This window comes from Pantherophis guttatus, chromosome 12 (assembly GCF_059756535.1).
Source record: "Pantherophis guttatus breed Tessera chromosome 12, ASM5975653v1, whole genome shotgun sequence".
Lineage (NCBI taxonomy): Eukaryota > Metazoa > Chordata > Lepidosauria > Squamata > Colubridae > Pantherophis > Pantherophis guttatus.
Window position 1 is genome coordinate 14336797 of NC_142074.1, and position 6000 is coordinate 14342796.

Below are 6000 nucleotides of genomic sequence, written 5' to 3' on the forward strand. Positions count from 1 at the left end.
AGAGAGAGTGGGGAGGGAAGGAGAGAGGGTGGGGAGAGAGAGATATGTGAAAAGGGTTTTGTGGTTCCCAGTGTTTTTTAACAACTGGTTCTCTGCCCTAATGACTGGCTGGGTAGGTGTGGCTATGGGGGGGGTCATGTGACAGGTGGAAGTGAGTGACATCGAGTTGGCCACACCCACCCAGGTTTTGTAGCTCCCGGTGTTTTCTTTTCTGTGGGAAACGGGTCCAAATGGCTCTTTGAGTGTTTAAGGTTGCAGACCCCTGCCCTATACAGTAAGCTGGTCCAAAAAAATGCAGAAATTCCTTTCTCTTTTTTAAAATCCCATTTTAATTTAGCCGGTGCAGGTCTTCCCGAGTTTTGTATCCTTGTGTGTGCGTGCACACACACACGCACACACCCCTATGCCTTCCAACTGCTGGAACTACAATATCAAGAGCTCTCCTAATTGGGCAAAATGGTGAGCTGAAGTCTGGGGCCACTTGAGGTCATCAGATTAGAGCAAGCTGGTTCAGTAAATGTATTTTTAGAAGCCTGTAAATTGCCAGCAGGTTTACAATCATGAAAAACAACTGTTCTCATTATGAATACCCCAATTAGCATGCTTAAATATGTATGTGTCTACAGTATATTCACCTCCTTGTTTTAACTGGGTTTTAGAAATATCCGCGCAGGCCAGTAATGGTCTTTTAGCTAATTCAATAAATTCCCTACAATGCGGCAAACAGCTTGGCTGCTTGTTGAGAAAGAAGGATAAGCAAAGATTCAGTGGCCAGCAACCGTATTTGGGGCTGCCAAATAGGTAGAGCATAACTGGAGATGGTCCCTAGGCTTTTTCAGTTGCGTTGGAACAAATTTTAGGCTTTTCAACGCTCCGTTTTATCTTTCCCCCCCACTCCAAAGATTAGGAAGTTCTGTTTTTTAACACGTGGAATCCAAATAGGCGAGGGCTTGGAGTCACAGGATGTCAGAAAGTGAGAAAGAGAGAAAGTGAGAAAGAGAGTCATAACCAGGGGTGAAATCCAGCAGGTTCTGACAAAACCCTTGCTCCCTCCGATAGGGTCTGCAACTTGGGTGTCCTCCTGGATTCTCGGCTGTCTTTAGATGACCATCTGACGGCCGTAACCAGGGGGGCCTTCGCACAGGTCCGTCTTGTGCGCCAGTTGCGCCCGTTCCTAGACCGGGATGCCCTCGCCACGGTCACTCATGCCCTTGTTACCTCTAGGTTGGACTACTGTAACACCCTCTACATGGGGCTGCCCTTGGGATGTGTCCGGAGGCTTCAGCTAGTCCAAAATGCAGCCACGCGGGTAGTTACGGGGGCGTCTAGATACTCCCGTGTAACACCTCTCCTGCATGAGCTGCACTGGCTACCGGTGGCACTCCGGATACGTTTCAAGGTGCTGGTGCTCACCTATAAAGCCCTTCATGGCTTAGGCCCGGGGTACTTGCAGGACCATCTCCAGCCGTTCTCCCATCGTCCTGTGCGCTCTCACAGAGTCGGCCTCCTCAGGGTGCCGTCGGCCAAACAATGTCGGCTGATGACCCCCAGGGGGAGGGCATTCTCTGTGGGAGCCCCGACCCTCTGGAATGGATTGCCCACTGAGCTCAGGACAGCCCCCGACCTTCTTTCCTTCCGTCGCGAGCTGAAGACGTGGCTCTTCCGCCAATTAAACTGATCTGTTTGGGGGTACACTGGTATAATTTTAAATCGTTTTTTAATTGGGTTACTGATTTTAATTTGGTATTGTATTGTGATTTGTATTGAAGTTGTCATTTTGTAAGCCGCCTTGAGTCCCTAGGGAGAAAGGCGGCATATAAATCGCAATAAATAAATAAATAAATAAATAAATAAATAAATAAATAAATAAATAAAACAATATACCAAGACTGAGGTCACTCAATGATAACTCCCATCCAGAGGGGAAATTCAGCAGGTTCTGACAGGTTCTGGAGAACCGGTAGTGGAAATTTTGAGTAGTTCGGAGAACCGGCAAATACTACCTCTGGCTGGCCCCAGGAATGGATGGGAATGGAGATTTTGCAATATCCTTCCCCCAGGAGTGGGGTGGAAATGGAGATTTTGCAGTATCCTTCCCCTGCCATGCCCACCCAGCCACGCCCACCAAGCCACGCTCACAGAATCGGTAGTAAAAAACTTTGGATTTCACCACTGGTCATAACATTTGCAATTTTGCAGAAAAGCATCTTTTTCTCTTTCAAAAGAAAGAGAAAAAAGAAATATCATTGAAGAAAGAAGCAGCAAATGATTGGGCAAAGATGATAAGGTTGTTAAAGGATTGTCAATTTTGCAAGGTATTCCGAACAAGTTTGTTTAGTGCAGGGGTCTGCAACCTTAAACATTCAAAGAGCTGTTTGGACCCGTTTCCCACAGAAAAGAAAACACCGGGAGCCACAAAACCCTTCCCGTGCCTGACTATTTCTTGAGCGGCCACAGAACTAGCATACGTAGTTGAATTAAATGTTCTGTTTTCTTCTGAAACTTTTCTTTTCTTGGATTTATCCATGGTTGGCCTACCAGGGGTTGAAAAGCTCAATAAATTGCATATCGCACATTGGTGGTTATGACGCATATTTTGAGTGACAGGGAGCCGCAGCAGAGGGGTGAAAGAGCCACATGCGGCTCCAGAGCCGCAGGTTGCTGATTCCTGGTTTAGTGACTGTTCAAAGTTACAATGGCACTGAAAATAGTGACTTATGGGCAGAAGTGGGCTTCACGTAATTTAACAACCGGTCCGCCCAGAATTGAAAATGTGAGCACACCTTGCACACATGCGCGCTGTGTCAAAAACACGGCAATTGTATAGGATGGGATAGCTTTGTGCATGCATGCGCCTTACATACATGTGTGCTGTGCCAAAAACACGGCAATTGTATAAGATGGGATAGCGCCAGGGCAGGTGGGCAGGCCCAGCCATTGGCTGTAACTACCGATTTGCCCGAACCGGTCTGAGCCGGCTGAATCCCACCCCTGCTTATGGGCCATGTTTCACACTTATGACACTTGCAGCCTCCCCATGGTCAGTTGATCCAAATTCAGATGCTCGGCAGCTGATTCATATTTATGACAGTTGCAGCATCCCGGGGACTCGTGATCCCCATTGCGACCTTCTGACAAGCGAAAGTCAGAGAAGAGCCTTGTAGTACAGTGGTTTAAGGCACCCTGTTATTAAGCTGGTTATTAAGACCAGCTGCCTGCAATTACTGCAGGGTTCGAATCTCGCCAAGGCTCAAGGTTGACTCAGCCTTCCATCCTTTCTAAGGTAGGTAAATTGAGGACCCAGATTGTGGGGGCAATAAGCTGACTTTGTATAAATATACAAAAGGATGAAGGCTATTGCTGAGCACATTGTAAGCCGCCCTGAGTCTTCGGAGAAGGGCGGCATATAAATCAAATTAAAAAAAAAAAAAGTCAATGGGGAAGCCAGTTAACAACCGGGTTACTCGCTTAACAACTGCAGTGATTCACAACTGTGGCAAGAAAAGGTTGTAAAACAGGGCACTTAAGATCTCACTTAGCCACAGAAATTTTGGCATCAGTTTGGGGGGGGGTCATAAATCAAGGACAATCTGTAATTTCCAGGAGTCAAGACTGATTCCAGGCCAAAAAAAAAATAGCAATGCTGCTAATATTATGGGATGGAGGTTTGTGCTTTAAGATGGCTTACTACAGGATGCCATTTCCTGTATATGTGTGTATTGCATCTAGAAGAGGATTAAATATCACCGGTAATTGCGTAGCTAGACATGTGGATTCAATGTTGATAAAAAGCCTCCCCCTCTTTTTTTTTTTTTTGTTTAAACCACCACAAAAGGCTTTATTGTATATTCTCTCCTTTCCATAATGTATACAAAGTTTAACTTAGCTTAAACTGCAGGAAAGCAAAACCACAACATTTTGATGGTCGTGAACTCTATTATTGCATTTCAGAGTCTGAAGTAAACAAACAGCTCTCGGTCCCGGCTTCCTATAAATGTTATTTTCTCAGCTGTTTTGCTTGCTTTGTATCTTATTTCCCAGTGGCTTTGTAGCTTTTTTTTTTTGCATCCTTCGTCAACTTTGGCAACTTTTAAGATGTGTGGGTTTCGATCTCCCAGAATTCCCCAGCCAGCCAATCTCATTACAAAACCGAACTTCTGGTAGGCCCGTTTTTTGCCCTCTCCGAGCTTCCACGGGATGGGTGGGGCCAGCCAGGAGTGGGATTTGGGGGTTCCCCTTCTATTCCCTCATCTAAGTCGTTTATGAAGATATTGAAGAGTACTGGGCCTAAGACGGAACCTTGTGGTACCCCACTGGGTACCACAGAGATAATGCAGTGGATGTGTGAGAAACAGTCATAAGTCACTTTTTCTGTGTTGTTAACTGTGAATGGTCACTAAATGAATGATCGTTGTAAGTTGAGGACTACCTGTACACACACACACACACACACTTGAATGCAGACCATCTCTGCTGAAAAATGGAGTGCCTAAGATTTTTAAAAAGGAGGCGATGGAGGAATGGAATCTAGTAAGGTAGCTTTCTCCAGCCACTTGCCTCGTGCTTGGCTGAACTACAAATCCCATTGCCCACAGCGCAAAAGAACAAGGTTCTTCCAGAATCTCCAAATAGGCCTGCCAGACAGAAACGTGTTCCTTGTGCAAAATCAGATGATTCGCTGTGTCGTCCCATCCCCGCCCCCCCCCCGCCGCCCCCTCCAAGCATAGATTTGTTAAAATGACCAGGTTGTAGCATTCACTCAGCCAGGGTCTGGTTCCCACATAATATTAACTCATGCGCTATAATTGACAACCCCTTAATGACAAGGTTCGGTCATTGCATTAAGCCGCAAGCAAACCAGCTGAATCGTGCATACCGTAATGCATTTTTTTTTCTTTTTTTTTCACATGTGTGCGCACTGGTCAAGTCATATCATTAACATGCGGATGCTGTTGCTTCCCGGTGAGAAGGCAGGGCTGTTGTCTGCCCTACAAAAATCCAAAGTGCATCCTAATTTTGCACAGCTCCGGTCTCTGCTGCTTTCCTAGAAGTTTCCAGCTTCTTCCTCCAATACCTAATGACTTCATTTTATGTACAGGTTGGAGAATTAAACCCTGAATCCCCCCAGAGATGCTCACCGAGAAATGCCCTTGAAAAGGGAGTTTAATTTCTTTTTTCCCCTTCCTTTTGAACCTGTTTAATCTTTCTTTGTTCGAGTGGGCTGCTGGGGGTTCGCAGGGGTTCGGGAGAACCTCTAGCTAAGATTCTGTGCAGTTCCGAGAACGCCCAAATTCCACTCCTGGCTGGGCCCAACCACCCCTCCCAGGAGTCCCCACACGGTCCATTTTGGATGCAGGTAAGCGCAGGGCGCGCATGTTGTAAATGCTCCAACACTGTGTTGTGGCCCCGCCCTCTGAGCCTGTCCCATCGGAGGAAGAAAGCTCCGAACATGAGGAAGGGGAGTCAGCCAGGCCTCCGTCTCCAGGCCCCTCCCCTCTGGCACTGTCTCAGGAGCCGGTCGAGGGAGAGGAGATTACCCGGGAGACAGGTGTCTCGGATGAGAGTGAAGGAGAGACGTCATTCCTGGATGCACGCCTCCGAAGGCGTGATAAACGATTGCAGCAGCTCAGGAGGCGTGCTAGGGATTAGAACTGAGTCACTGGACCACACCCCAGAGACTATATAATAGAGGGTGGTGGCCAGTGATCCCTGTGACGAACAAAAATAAACCTTGGATAGTCACTAAAGCATCGTCCGAAACTGCTGAGAGGAATATTAATTCTGTTGGACTCTTGTACGCTGAGTATATTATCTTTCTGTTTCTGTGGAAATAAAAGCACTTGGCAGACGGTGTGTATATCGCTGCCAAGTTGGAGATAAAGACCTGGGTGTGTGCCAAGTGCTTCCTTAACCCTCGGCTGGCTGTGTTTGTGTGTGTGTGTGGACGGGGACAGATCACACTGGAAGCTGTCAAGAAGAGACTGAACTGCCATCTGTCAG